Genomic DNA, 15,177 nt, shown 5'->3' on the forward strand with positions numbered 1-15,177 from the left:
TGACCTTACCAAAATTATTATATCAACTCAGGTCCCTTCCAATATGTATCCCTAAATACTATTTTAAATCCTTACAAAGCAGTTTGGGAAAATATCTATGGAATGGCAAAAAATCCCGTTGCGCATACCATATACTAATTAAACATAGAAATATAGGTGGTGCGACCGTACCTGATCTACAGGATTATTATGACGCAACTCTTTTGACCCAATTGCAAGAATGGTTCTTGCCTACTCCTAAAACTTTATGGGGACAAATTGAGAAAGACATCACACGACAGCCTAATATGCAATTCTGGTTACTTAGTAGGAAAATTAAGTCCACAATTACAGCTCAATACCCACCAACGGTGAAAGCGACGCTACACTCTTGGCAGAGAATCATCACATACAAATGGGATAAAACTCCAATCACGGTGTTAAACCCTCCTCTAACAATCATACCAACATTAATTCCTGGCGTACAAATACACGACTGGAATTTGGGTCGGGATATCAAACTTGGTTCCTTCTTCCAACAGGGCTCATTAAAGTCTTTTTCTCAGTTAAGTAATGAATTACAGCTTCCGAATTCTGAGCGATCTACATATATTCAAATAGAAAAGTGTCTGCTACACAATCCACAACTCAGAGCTTCAATCCTGGTTAAAATATGGTCTTTCCTCAATAACCATGCCACCTCACAGAAAGGAGTAGCTACAATATACCCAATTCTAGGGGAAAAAAACATACCCAGCAAACTACATTTCTTCCTTAAATGGGAACAAGATTTGGGGCAAGACTTTTCAATTAAACAAAGGATGGCTTCCCTACAGAGCATATATAGGGCCACTGCATGTGTTACATTATGGGAATTGGCACAAAAAATTGTTCAAAGACAATACCTGACTCCACATATCCTAGCAAAATTCAAGGGGAACTCGTCACCTAATTGCTGGAGAAATTGTACCCAATTGGGGACCCTATTTCATATTATGTGGGACTGCCCAAGCTTACATAACTACTGGCAGGCAATCTCCCATTTACTCACTTCCGTAACAGGTATTGCCCTTCAACTTTCACCAGAACTAGCAATTCTGAATATGAATTTACATACGATTCCCAAACAATATCGTAAAGTAGTAACACATATACTTTTAGCTGCGAGACTATCCATAACTAGAAAATGGAAAACTGACTCTCTTCCTACTATGACAGAAGTTATAGAATTAACCCAACTCCACCACTCCTACGAATTGTTATTTCCTAATGACAAATCCCTATATATTAACCACTTGCTTACTGGGCACTTAAACACCCTTCCTGACCAGACCAATTTTCAGCTTTTGGTGCTCTCACACTTTGAATGACAATTACTCAGTCATGCAACACTGTACCCAAATGAATTGTGTGTCCTTTTTTTCCCACAAATAGAGCTTTCTTTTGGTGGTATTTGATCACCTATGGGGTTTTTATTTTTTGCGCTATAAATAAAAAAAGACCGAAAATTTTAAAAAAAACGCATATTTCTTTGTTTCTGTGATAACATTTTGCAAATTATAATTTTTTTTTCATAAATTTTGGCCACAATTTATACTGCTACATATCTTTGGTAAAAATAACCCAAATTAGTGGATATTATTTGGTCTTTGTGAAATTTAGAGAGTCTACAAGCTGTGGTGCGAATCATAAAAAATTGATCACACCTGATGTACTGGTGGCCTATCTCATTTCTTGCGACCCGAACAAGTCAGGAAAGTACAAATACCCCCCAAATGACCCCTTTTTTGAAAGTAGACATTCCAAGGTATTTACTAAGATGCATGGTGAGGTTTTTGATGTGGTCATCTTTTTCCCACAATTCTTTGCAAAATTAAGATTTTTTATTTTTTTTTCTCACTAAATTTTCAATGTAATAGGTTATTTCTCTCACATGGCATGTGTATACCACAAATGACACCCCAAAATACGTTCTGCTACTCCTTCTGAGTATTACAATACCAAATATGTGAGACTTTTACACAGCCTGGCCACATACAGAGGCCCAATATTGAAATAGCACCATCAGGCGTTCTAGGAGCATAAATTACACATTTCATTTCTCAACCACCTATTACATTTTTGAAGGCCCTGGAGCACCAGGACAATGGAAATGCCCACAAAGTGACCCCATTTTGGAAAGCTAACACCCCAACGTATAATCTATGAGGCATATTGAGTCGTTTGATCTGGCAGATGACACTGACAGGTGACGCTGATTTGGCAGATGACACTGACAGGTGACGCTGATGTGGCAGGTGACACTGACAGGTGACGCTGATCACAGGTGACACTGACGTGGCAGGTGGCACTGACAACACGTGGCACTGACGACACGTGGCACTGACAAATGGCACTGGAGGCAGATGGCACTGGAGGCAGATGTCGCTGGCAGATGTCGCTGGCAGATGTCGCTGACAGATGGCACTGGGGCTGGCACTGGCAGATGGCACTGGCACTGGCAGATGGTGCTGGCTATTTTCTCTGGCTAATTGCTCTGGCAAATGGGGCTGGCAGATGGCACTGCGGCTGGCAGATGGCACTGGCGCTGGCAGGTGGCACTGGCGCTGGCAGGTGGCACTGGCAGGTGGCACTGGCACTGGCGGCACTGGGGCTGACGGCACTGGGGCTGACGGCACTGGGGCTGACGGCACTGGGGCTGAAGGATGGCACTGGCACTGGCAGGTGGCACTGGCGCTGGCAGGTGGCACTGGCGCTGGCAGGTGGCACTGGCAGGTGGCACTGGCACGTGGCACTGGTGGCACTGACGGCACTGGGGCTGATGGCACTGGGGCTGACGGATGGCACTGGCGCTGGCAGGTGGCACTGGCGGCACTGGCACTACTGGCAGATGGCACTGGGCTGACAGATGGCACTGGGCTGACAGATGGCACTGGCACTGGGGCTGACAGATGGCACTGGGGCTGATAGATGGCACTGGGGCTGACAGTGTAACAATTTATCACTCACAGATCCTCTCTCTCTTCACACGCTGTCTCTGTGTGAGGAGGGAGAGACACGGCAATGGGAGATGATCTCATATGTTTACATTTGAGATCATCTTCCATTGGCAGCTGCGATCTCGCTGTGAACGGCCGCTTTGATTGGCCGTTCACGGCGATCTATGTTTGCCTGTCTCCGGGAGACACGGCGAATACAAAACTTCCGCGATGCGCGCCCCCGGCGGCGCGCATTGCGGAAGTAAACACAAGGACGTCCAGGGACGACCAGGCGAAGGAACCCGCCTGCTCTACGGCCGTCATTCGGCTATAGGGCGGGCGGGAGGTAGTTAAGGAACAAAAACTATGGGAACCTTGGAGTACATGGTACAAAAATTATACTTCCACAATTTAGATAATGCTGATTCTTTAATCATATAGAAGAAAGAACTCCTGTGCGTTTTAATATTTTTTGGATGGCTTTAAAAATAATTTCATAACAAAGTGACAAATATATCACATGTCTATTTATCTGAATTAAGCTGCGGAGTAAGAATAGATCTTTATTTTCCTTCATAAAAGATAACTACTGTGTTTGAATTTCCTTTAGGATGTTGGCCTAAGTACTCCAAGACACAGATAGATCCCTGTGAGGGGTGTCTTGGGGTCCAGAAGTGGCCATTATCCATATCGCTATTTATAAATCTTACAATAATTATATCACAGACTTTATTATACAAGTTCTAAGAGACTAAGGCCGCGTACACACGCGGGGACTGTTCGCTCAACTTTGTCCGTCAAACAGTTTCAGCAAACAGTCCGCTCAAAATTAGCATGGACGGACTTGCCCACACACGACGAACGAACAGTTTGCTGAAACCGTGCGCGATGACGTGAACGGCACGTACGACGGGACGGAAAATACGACGTCCTATACACTGCATTACAACTTTCGGCGTGTAAATCCTTTCTGAGCATGCGCGGAACTTAGTTTGACGAACAAGCCTACACACGAGGGGACTGTTCGCTGAAACCAAGTTTCAGCGGACAGTTTTTCGGAATTTCCGAAAAACTTTGTTCAGCAGACTGTTCGCTGAAACTGTCCGCTGAAAGCCCACACACGGGCGGACTGTCCGCCGAAACACTGTTCAGCGGACAAAGTTGGACGAACAGTCCCCGCGTGTGTACGCGGCCTTACTCTTGTTCGAGTCCCTTTATGACTACGAATATTAGATACTTGGGAATACTACTTTATTCTTTATTGTGGACTATTTGTTACTATGCTATATTGTGCTGAGAAAACCCTGTCACTACATTATACTGCGTTATGTTACTTTTATTACTATATATTATTTTTTTTGTTTTCTAACCCTTGTTGTAACTAACTCTGCTAAAAATCTCAATAAAAACATTTGAAAAAAAATAAAACTAAAAAGGTTATTGTGGTAATGACACACACAAAATAGAAAGGTTATTGTGGTAATGACACACAAAAAATAAAAAAGTTTTTTGGTGTTAACTTGACAGAATAATTAAATATGGAGATCACTAGAAAATAATTTGGAAATAATTATACTAAAAATATGGATGAAAGAAAAAAAAAAAGAGGACTACCAAAAAATATTTTAAAATACATTATTACTGAGATGGGGCTTTAAACTAAAAACAATATCATTCATGAGATGAGGATCAAAAATCCAGAAATGTGTTTGTGAGAACTCTGTGTGAGTGAATATGAGCAGCAAAGCAACTTCGTTCTTCTAGCATTATAAAGAAGATGCGCTGCATTTAAACGAGCACAGAATTTGAAGCATGGCGAATGTGCTACTTCCAATATGAACTGGAGTTTTACAAGACCGAGCACTTCCGTCTCGTACTTGCTTCAGAGCATGCGTCGTTTTTGGTCTGTCGGAACAGCATACAGACGAGTGGAATTCTACATCGGAACTGGGTCCGGCGGAGTTCCGTCGGAAAAATTTGAAGCATGTTCCATTTCTAAAGTCTGTCGGATTTTTGCAAATCAAAAGTCCGCTGCAGCCCACACACGATCGAATGGTCTGCCGGAATTGTTCCGTCGGACCTTTGATGTTGAAAGGTCCGGTCATGTGTACGCGGCATTAGAATTAGACTTGGGGAACTTAACTTTAATAAATCACCGGGACTGGATGGCTTGCACCCGAGGGTACTTAGGGAACTCAGTCAAGTAATTGCCAGACCATTGTCCCTAATTTTTACTGACGGTTACTGACTGGAATGGTACCAGCGGATTGCACAAAAGCCAGTGTACCACCGATATGTAAAAAGGGGCCCAAAATACACCCTTAGCCTAACATCAATAGTATGCAAGCTCTTGGGGGTATGATAATATCATTAGCAGTAATCAGCATGGATTCATGAAGAATCGTTCTTACCAAACCAATCTATTAACCTTCTATGAGGAGGTGAGTTGCCATCTAGATAAAAGAAGGCCCATAGACGTGGTGTATCTGGATTTTGCAAAAGCATTTGACACAGTTCCCCATAAACATTTACTGTACATAATAAGGTCTGTTGGTATGGACCATAGGATGAGTAAATGGATTGAAAACTGAGGACAAGTTCAGAGGGTGGTGATAAATCAGGAATACTCGGAATGGTCAGAGGTGGGTACCACAGTCCCACAGGGTTCTGTGCTGGGACTGCGCTAATTTCTTCATAAACTACTTGGAGGATGGGGCAAACAGTTCAATCTCTGTATTTGCAGATGATACTAAGCTAAGCAGGGCAATAACTTCTCTGCAGGATGTGGAAACCTTGCAAGAAGATCTGAAAAAATTAATGGGGTGAGCAACTACATGGCAAATGAGGCTCGATGTAGAAAAATGTAAAATAAAAATAATGCATTTGAGTGGCAAAAATATGAATGCAATCTATACACTAGGGGGAGAACCTTTTGGGGGAATCTAGGATGGAAAAGGACCTGGGGGTCCTAGTAGATGATAGGCTCAGCAATGGCATGCAATGCCAAGCTGCTGCTAACAAAGCAAACAGAATATTGGCATGCATTAAAAAAGGGATTAACTCCAGGGATAAAGTGATAATTCTCCCACTCTACAAGACTCTGGTCCGGCCACACCCGGAGTATGCTGTCCAGTTTTGGGCACCAGTCCTCAGGAAGGATGTACTGGAAATGGAGCGAGTACAAAGAAGGGCAACAAAGCTAATAAAAGGGTCTGGAGGACATTAATTATGAAGAAAGGTTGCGAGCACTGAACTTATTCTCTCTGGGGAAGAGATTTCTGAGAGGTGATATGATTTCAATTTACAAATACCATACTGGTGACCCCAATAGGGATAAAACTTTTTTGCGGAAGGGAGTTTAACAAGACACGTGGACACTCATTGAAATTAGAAGAAAAAAGGTTTGACCTTAAACTATGTAGAGAGTTCTTTACTGTAATAGCGGCAAGGATGTGGAATTCCTTTCCACAGGTGGTGGTCTCAGCAGGGGCCATCTATAGTTTCAAAATTCCATTTTGATAAGCACCTGAACGACAACAACATACAGGGATATACAATGTAATGACATATAATCACACACATAGGTTGGACTTGGATTTGTGTCTTTTTTCAACCTCGCCTACTATGTAACTATGTAACTTTCTGTGATTTCTACCAGCGACAGCTTATCATCAGCTCTCCAGGACACTAAAGCCCCGTACACACGATCAGATTATGCTGCAGGAAATGTTGGATGTCAGGCTGTTGACAGAAAATCCGACCGTGTGTATGCTCCATCGGACAATTGTTGTAGGACTTTCCACCAACAAATGTTGGCTAGCATGTCTTCAAATTTTCTGCCAACAAATGTGTGTTGTCGGATTTTCCGATCATGTGTACACAAGTCCGTCAGACAAAAGTCCAAAGAACAAACATGCATGCTCAGAAGCAGAAGCAGTCGGTCTTGTAAACTAGCGTTCGTAATGGGAAGTTAACATTTGTGATGTGGCAAATTATGAAATCTCCAAATGCAGCGCACAATTCTCTCCTTCTTTAATGGGATAATAATGAAGCTGCTTTGCTGGTGATACTGATGGAGTTATTGCAAATGAATTTTCAAAGGCTTTTTTTTCTAGTGATATCAAGAATAATATTATTATGTTTTTATCTATTTATTTTTTATTTTGTGCAAGTTACCACAACACAATTATCCCCTAGTTTAGAAGGTCAAAGCTACAATTATATTGGTGTCCCTTGTCAATTTTACATTGTATTTATTAAAATGTAACTGCCTACTCCCAAATTGTCATTTGAAGTAAAACAGCCTAGTATTATTCTCCACATTTTTTTTATTGTGCATTAAAAAAAAATAGACATGCTATTTGCCAATAGAACTTAACCAAAAAGTGTATTCTATGCATCCAAAAGTATAGAAAAAATAAATAAATATATATATATATATATATATATATATATATATATATATATATATATATATATATATATATATATATATATATATATAATCAAATCATTATTAAATAAAAAAAAAATCAAAGCAATAACTCCAAGGCCAATAATAAATAATACGTTATCTCCTCCAATTCCGCAACATGTCTGGTTGACGAACAGCTGTCCAGAAACCAACTCAAAAGCACGAAATGAAAAGCGCGAATCAACACTCACCAAACTTCTGCTACCATGAAGTTAGCAGAAGGAGCCCAATGGGTGGCTCTAAAGAGCTGAAAAAACACGTAGTATGTCTAGTACGTGACTACGTTCGTAATTGTTGGCCAACATTTGTGTGGCCGTGTGTATGCAAGAAAAGTTTGAGTCAACTCGGACGAAATTCCAAGGTTTTGTCGGCAGAAAGTCCTATCGTGTGTACGAGGCATAAGGTAGGCCATCGATTACAGGATTTCCCTTCCTGCGACCTGTGCTCGATTCCCCCATCAACACAATCGATGTTGATGGAGGAATCCCTCTCACTGAGCTATTGTATTCTCCCCTCCGGGAGAACACAATGATTATTGCTAGCGACTATAGTCATTAACCGAATGCTAGAAATCTGACATGCTGGTTGTACCTGATGGATCCACTTGGGTAAAATCAGTCTGCCCATAGATGCATTGAAACTCGATTGGTTCAGCCGAACCATTTATGGCCAGGTTAAAGCAGTGAAGTCTGTTCCCAAGATGCTCCATACAGACAGTCATCCTTTCTTGTACCTCCAGCAAAGCAACAAGCCTTCCCTAAGCCCAGATTCAGGCCCTTCTTTCAGCAAAGACCCTCCTCAGGCAGCAGCACAACCTCCTCCCCAAGCAAAGCATCAAAGAATAAAGACCTTCTCTCCTGGCAGGTGCCCAGGAGGCAAAGTCCCTCTTTCAATGTCACCCAAATATATCCTCTCCCAACATGTACCACTTGCAATCAACCTCCTAGTGATTTGCCAGTGAAGTATAAATATTCTTAACTAGTGATGGACGAACTTCCGACGGGACGTTTCGCGAATGCGATCCGCGAATGTGCCCAAATGTTCGCAAACCCGCGCTTCGCGGCGGACCCGCGCTTCGCGACGGACCCTATTCACTTTAATGGCAGGCGAACCTTAAAAACCTCCAGGTCATATTTTCATCCACAAAATACTTACTAGCTGTGCACACATAGTACCACAACATGGACACTGACATAACAGAAGTATTAAGTGAATCTGGGATCGACAACGACAAGCATTCTTTTTTTATCTGTGTAATTTTGGCAATTCAGGAGCGCATGAAGGCCATGGAGGAGAGGCAAGGTCAAGCCAGGCTATGAAGGGGGTGCAGGAGATGATCAGTGCCACAGTCAGGGCAGCACAGTCCTGTGCCAGTGTCCCAGAGTGCCAACCTGTGCTTGAGCCCCTCCCTCTGCCTGGCCCTTACCTCCACCTATGCAGGGCTCCACTGTGGTGGTCCGGAGGTGCCAGTCCAGTGCTGATCCTCAGCCATGGTGCTGGCACTGCCTGCTGATTGGCTTCTCCACTGCTATCTCCCTCACTGTCTGAAACCAGCACCGCGATAGAGAGCACTGACACCAGCACCGAGATAAATAGCACTGACACCAGCACCGTGATAGAAAGCACTGACACCAGCACCGTGATAGAGAGCACTGACACCAGCACCGTGATTTTGAGCACTGACACCAGCACCGAGATAGAGAGCACTGACACCACACCAGCACTGAGAGAGAGAGAGAGAGCACTGACACCAGCACCGAGATAGAGAGAGAGCACTGACACCAGCACCGTGATATAGAGCACTGACACCAGCACCGTGATAAAGAGCACTGACACCAGCACCGATATAGAGATCACTGACACCACACCAGCACCATGATAGAGAGCACTGACACCAGCACTGAGATAAAGAGCACTGACACCACACCAGCACCGTGATAGAGAGCACTGACACCAGCACCGTGATAGAGAGCACTGACACCAGCACCGTAATAGAGAGCACTGACACCAAACCAGCACCGTGATAGAGAGCACTGACACCAGCACTGAGATAGAGAGTACTGACACCACACCAGCACCGTGATAGAGAGCACTGACACCACACCAGCACCGAGATAGAGAGCACTGACACCAGCACCGTGATAGAGAGCACTGACACCAGCACTGTAATAGAGAGCACTGACACCAAACCAGCACCGTGATAGAGAGCACTGACACCAGCACCGAGATAGAGAGTACTGACACCACACCAGCACCGTGATAGAGAGCACTGACACCACACCAGCACCGAGATAGAGATCACTGACACCAGCACCGTGATAGAGAGCACTGACACCAGCACCGTGATAGAGAGCACTGACACCAGCACCGAGATAGGGAGCACTGACACCACACCGGCACCGTGATAGAGAGCACTGACACCACACCAGCACTGAGATAGAGAGCACTGACACCAGCACTGATACCAGCAACTCGCTGCGGGACCCAAAATTATGACACTGCTCAACCTCTTCAAACAGGAGGGTACGGGCATATAGTACTGTGTGCTTTTTTTGTACAAGGAAGTGAGCCAAAGGTAGAAAAAAGGCACGTGTGCTAGATTATATAAATCGTTTATAGAGTTATGCATATACATGGTCTACTGGTCACATGTGTTGAATTCCTCCGAGATCCATGCCTCATTCATTTTTATAAATGTGAGGTAGTCAACACTGTCATGAGCTAGGCGAGTACGCTTATCGGTCACGATCCCCCCTGCTGTGCTGAACGTCCTTTCGGTCAGGACACTGGATGAGGGGCAAGCCAACAGTTCCATTGCAAATTGTGCAAGCTCTGGCCAGAGGTCAAGCCTGACCACCCAGTAGTCCAGGGGTTCATCACTTCTCAGAGCGTCCACATTGGCCATTAACCCGATGTAGTCGGACACCTGTCGGTCTAGGCGTTCCCTGATGCTGGATCCGGGTGACACCTGTCGATGGGTCGGCTGAAAGGATGATCTCATATCAGAAGTGATCAACACATCTTCAAACCGCCCTTGTCAGGAAAGGCTGGCTGGGGACAGTGGTCCGTCACCTGTCTGTGCGCGCCTGCGGGTGACTGGTGCGCGTGTTCGCGGTCGCGTGGTTGCACGTGATCGCGGTCACGGTTACCGGCGCCAGGCGGGCTATTTAAACCCAGTTATCCCTTCAGATCTTGCTGCTTGATCTACAGCATTCCCTACAGCGTTCCTGAGACTATTACCTGAATCTGATCTGTTTGTGTATTGACCCGGCCTGACCTGTGACCTTCCCTGCCTTCTGCCTGCCTCTGACCTCCGGCTTGTCTACGACTCTGCACCTGTCTCATCCTCTGTTCCATCCGTGCTCATCCGTTACCGACCCGGCCTGTTCCACGTTCCTGCCTCTGCCTGCTGCATCTGTTCCTGTACTGACTGTCTGGTTTGACCCGGCTTGCCTGACTCTTCTGCGTGCCTGCCCCTGAGTGATCCACCTGTTCCTGTTGGCCTCCTGCTGTCTACTGGTTCCTGTCTGCTGCCACTGGGGCCTGCTTGTCCAGCTACAGTTCCTGAAGTCAGCCTGATCCATCCTCTGGCTGTTGATCCTGCCGGGCACTCGTGCTACCTTTGACTCCCGTGCCACCTGTCACCATCATCAGGGGCCGTGAGTCGGGGATGCAAGAGAGGTCTCCTTCTTCATTCCGGGCTCACCACTAGGTACGTGACAGCCCTCTTCTTGCATGCGCTGTTGGATTGGTGCCTGCAACTCTTTCTCTGGGAGTGGGAATTCCTCTGCCAGCGCACGCAAAAGCAGAATGCAGCATTTCTCTAAGCAAGGCCTGGAAGTGCTCCATTCTGACAGCCCTCTGTGATGGTGGTAACATTTCCGCCATTTTGTGTTTGTACCGGGGGTCTAAGTACATTGCCACCCAGTACTAGTCCTTGACCTTTATGCTTTTTATACGGGGGTCCCTGTTAAAACACTGCAGCATGAAGGCCCCCATTTGTACTAAACTGGAAGCGGTGTGATGGCCTGGCTCCTGCTCATCATCCAGGATAATGTCGTCCTCCTCGTTCTCCTCTCCCCATCCACAGACAACAACAGGGATCCCAGAAAGGCTTAAAGCATGCTCTTCTTGCTCCTCCCCATCCGCTCGGGCACCATCCTCCTCTGACTCCTCTTCAGACTCCTGTTGTTGACTTGTCTCAGATAGAGTAGCCACCCCGGAAATTCATCCAGCATTGCGACTTCCTCATCTTCCTGCTCCTGCTCCTCCACGGCTTGATCAATGACATGACGCAATGCACACTCCATAAAGAAGGCATAAGGTACGATGTCACTGATGGCACCATGGCTGCGACTGACCAGTTTTGTGATCTCATCAAATGGCCGCAGAAGTCTGCATGCATCTGCATGAGCAGCCACTGGCGTGGTGAAAAAAAACCAAGCTCCCCAGAACCTGTTCTGCTGCAGAGTTCGTACAGGTAGTTGTTAACTGCGCATTTCTGCTGGAGCAGCATATCAAGCATATAGAAGTTTGAGTTCCATCGCGTCGGATAATCACAAATAAGACGTCTGACCGGCAGATTGTGACGCCGCTGAATGTCAACAAGGCGAGCCATGGCTGTGTAAGATCTTCTGAAATGGGCCAAGATTTTCCTTGCCTGCCGCAAGATGTCCTTGACTCCATGATATTGGACAATGAATCGCTGCACGACCAAGTTTAAGACGTTTGCCATGCATGGCACGTGTGTAATTTTGCCCTGTTTCAATGCGCTAAGCAGATTGGCACCGTTGTCACACACCACTTTACCAACTGTCAAATTGAGCGGTGTTAGCCACTGATCTGCCTGTGAACGCAAATCTGAAAGGAGTGCAGGGCCAGTGTGGCTCTTGGCATCCAGGCATAACAGACACAGCACAGCATGGCAACGTCTCAACTGGCATGTCGAATAGGTTCTGGGGAGCTTTGGTGGCACAGCAGAAGAGACGCTAGCAGCGGAAAAGGAGGAGTCAGCCGAGGAGGAGAGAGAGGAGGATGGAGTAGGAGGAGGAGAAGAAGAGCCAGGCCTGCATGCAATCCGTGGCGGTAAAACCAAATCTACACGGGTGCCATGGGTTACATGCTTGACGGCCGTCAGAAGGTTGACCCAGTGGGCAGTAAAAGTTATACACCTTCCCTGCCCATGTTTGCTAGACCACGTGCCTGTGGTCAGATGTATCTTGGTACAGACACTGTGTGGCAGAGATACATTCACTTGCCGCTGAACATGGCCATATAGCTCTGGGATGCCCTTCTGTGAGAAATACTTCCTTCCTGAGACCTTCCATTGTAGTGTTCCAATGGCCACAAATTGTCGAAAGGCCTCTGAGTCCACCAGTTTATATGGCAGTAGTTGGCGGGCTATCATTTCTGACAAGCCAGCGGAGGAAAAAAGGAAAAAAACATACCGTGAATAGGAATTTAAGGTGCACCGATACCTATGTTCAGGAAGATGTATGGAAGAAAGGACAAGAAGAAGCCCTAATTGTATATAAACCCAAGTGCAGGTAGCCTAGAATGCCAGCCACTTCCCAGGGAAATACCTACAAGCGTGTCGCCAGGGATAGCCCGCCAACGCCACGACGCATGGTGGAAAAACAGGGAGGATGGGTCAGCAGTCGGGCTAGCTAAGTCACCGGCCGACTGACTAAACATCCCCAGTCCGCCTGCGGATGTAAGCTCCACGTGCAGGGACGCAGTGACGCCATGACTGGTGTCACGCGTTCAGCGTGGGAACCGTGACGTCGACGCGCTGTGCGGAGTCTCCACCCCCCCAGGCGTAAGACGACGCGGGGGCAGGGGGAGGTCCGCAGAGCGCGACGCAGCTCCCGGAAGTGAGGACAAAACCGGGCGGCGCAGCAATCCGGCCACCCCACATACCAACAGTGTAGACAGACCAAGAACACATGCTCACAGGGGACCTAATTATATATAGATAATTGTATAAAGCAAGTTGGAGAATTTTAAAAAAATTGCTTTTAAATCAAGAAATATTATAATTAAATAAGGAAAGGGAGGCTAATCCAGAGGTCAATAGATTGCAAAATATTAGGGGTAAACAGATAAAGTGTAACTAAATAATTCCTGATTAGTTGAATAACAAAAAATAGGGGTTTTTAGGGACTTAAGCGAAATCATGTCCTGGTAAGGATCATGTAGTTCTATCCCTAGGGACTTTGAGTGAAACCATGACCTGGTAAGGTCATGCGTTTCCATCCCAGTTCATTGAGAGGAAAAAGAGCAAGGGGACGAGATTTGATATAAAGTAAAAGGTAATTATAAAATTAGTTGGTAAATGTATAAGGGTTTAAATGATTGTAACAGTAGTACATACATAAAAAGGAGATACAAAAATGTAACATTGGTAACAAAAAATAAGGGTTTTTAGGGACTTTATTGAAATCATGTCCTGGTAAAGGTACATGTAATTCCATCCCTAGGGACTTTGAGTGAAACCATGGCCTGGTAAGGTCCTGCGTTTCCATCCCAGTTCATTGAGAAAAAAGAGAGGAGAAAAAGGGGCGGGACTTCGTATGGAGTAAGAAATAGTTGTAAAGTTAATTGGTGAGTATATAGGAATTTAATTGATTGTAACAATAAGACACACATAGAAACCAGGTACAGAGATGTAACATCAATATCATAAGGTACAATATTTAAGCTTATTGATAACATCAATTACTCATACTGAATTAACAATCAAATTCCAAAATTCACCAAAAAAAAGGGATAAAATAAAATGTTTGACACAGTAAAACCTGCAAGACCTATTGCCTCCCTGGGTCAATACTTAAAAATGATACAATAATAACTTGAGACTCAAATAAGTGATGGTAGGAACACGGCAGTGTGTAGCTCTACGCGTTTCGTGGCTTTTGAGCCACTCATCAGGAGCAAGGCGTGATGAATCTATAGTAAAATAATAATGAATGAGTAATCTAATAAAAAATAATAGACGACATAAATATGGAAAAAATGAATGGGCCTTACCCCGAGTATATATCTACTTGCTCAAATACACAAATTGACAATAGGATGACCGGACAACGCAAACCGTCCAGGGACACCCCTTGCCGGGAGCTGTGGTAGGCAGCCCCGGAAACATAACCCACATAGGCTTCACCCAGGGCGGGCATGGAACCAACTAGGCACTCCTGAGGGAGAACAATTAAGGATGTGAAAAGTGAGCAAGAAAAAATTGCTCAAAAAGGAAGGTGAAGAGAAAATAAATAATGGGCAAAGAGCCCGTGCTATTACGAAGTTAACAGAATGGGACAGTGAAAATATCCCAAATAAATTAAAAAAGTAAGTGTAACATGCATGAGAAAGATGAATAAGAGGCTTGTTGTCCAAGGAAAAAAACATACCGTGAATAGGAATTTAAGGTGCACCGATACCTATGTTCAGGAAGATGTATGGAAGAAAGGACAAGAAGAAGCCCTAATTGTATATAAACCCAAGTGCAGGTAGCCTAGAATGCCAGCCACTTCCCAGGGAAATACCTACAAGCGTGTCGCCAGGGATAGCCCGCCAACGCCACGACGCATGGTGGAAAAACAGGGAGGATGGGTCAGCAGTCGGGCTAGCTAAGTCACCGGCCGACTGACTAAACATCCCCAGTCCGCTTTCCTAACACTGAACTGCTGCTCCGCCAATCAGGTGCTCGGGTCTGTTACCTGTCACCTGATTGGCTGAAATGACAGGCGC

Source organism: Lithobates pipiens, unplaced genomic scaffold, assembly GCF_037356315.1.
Source record: "Lithobates pipiens isolate NorthernLeopardFrog02 unplaced genomic scaffold, aLitPip1_a1.2 Scaffold_8, whole genome shotgun sequence".
Taxonomy (NCBI): domain Eukaryota; kingdom Metazoa; phylum Chordata; class Amphibia; order Anura; family Ranidae; genus Lithobates; species Lithobates pipiens.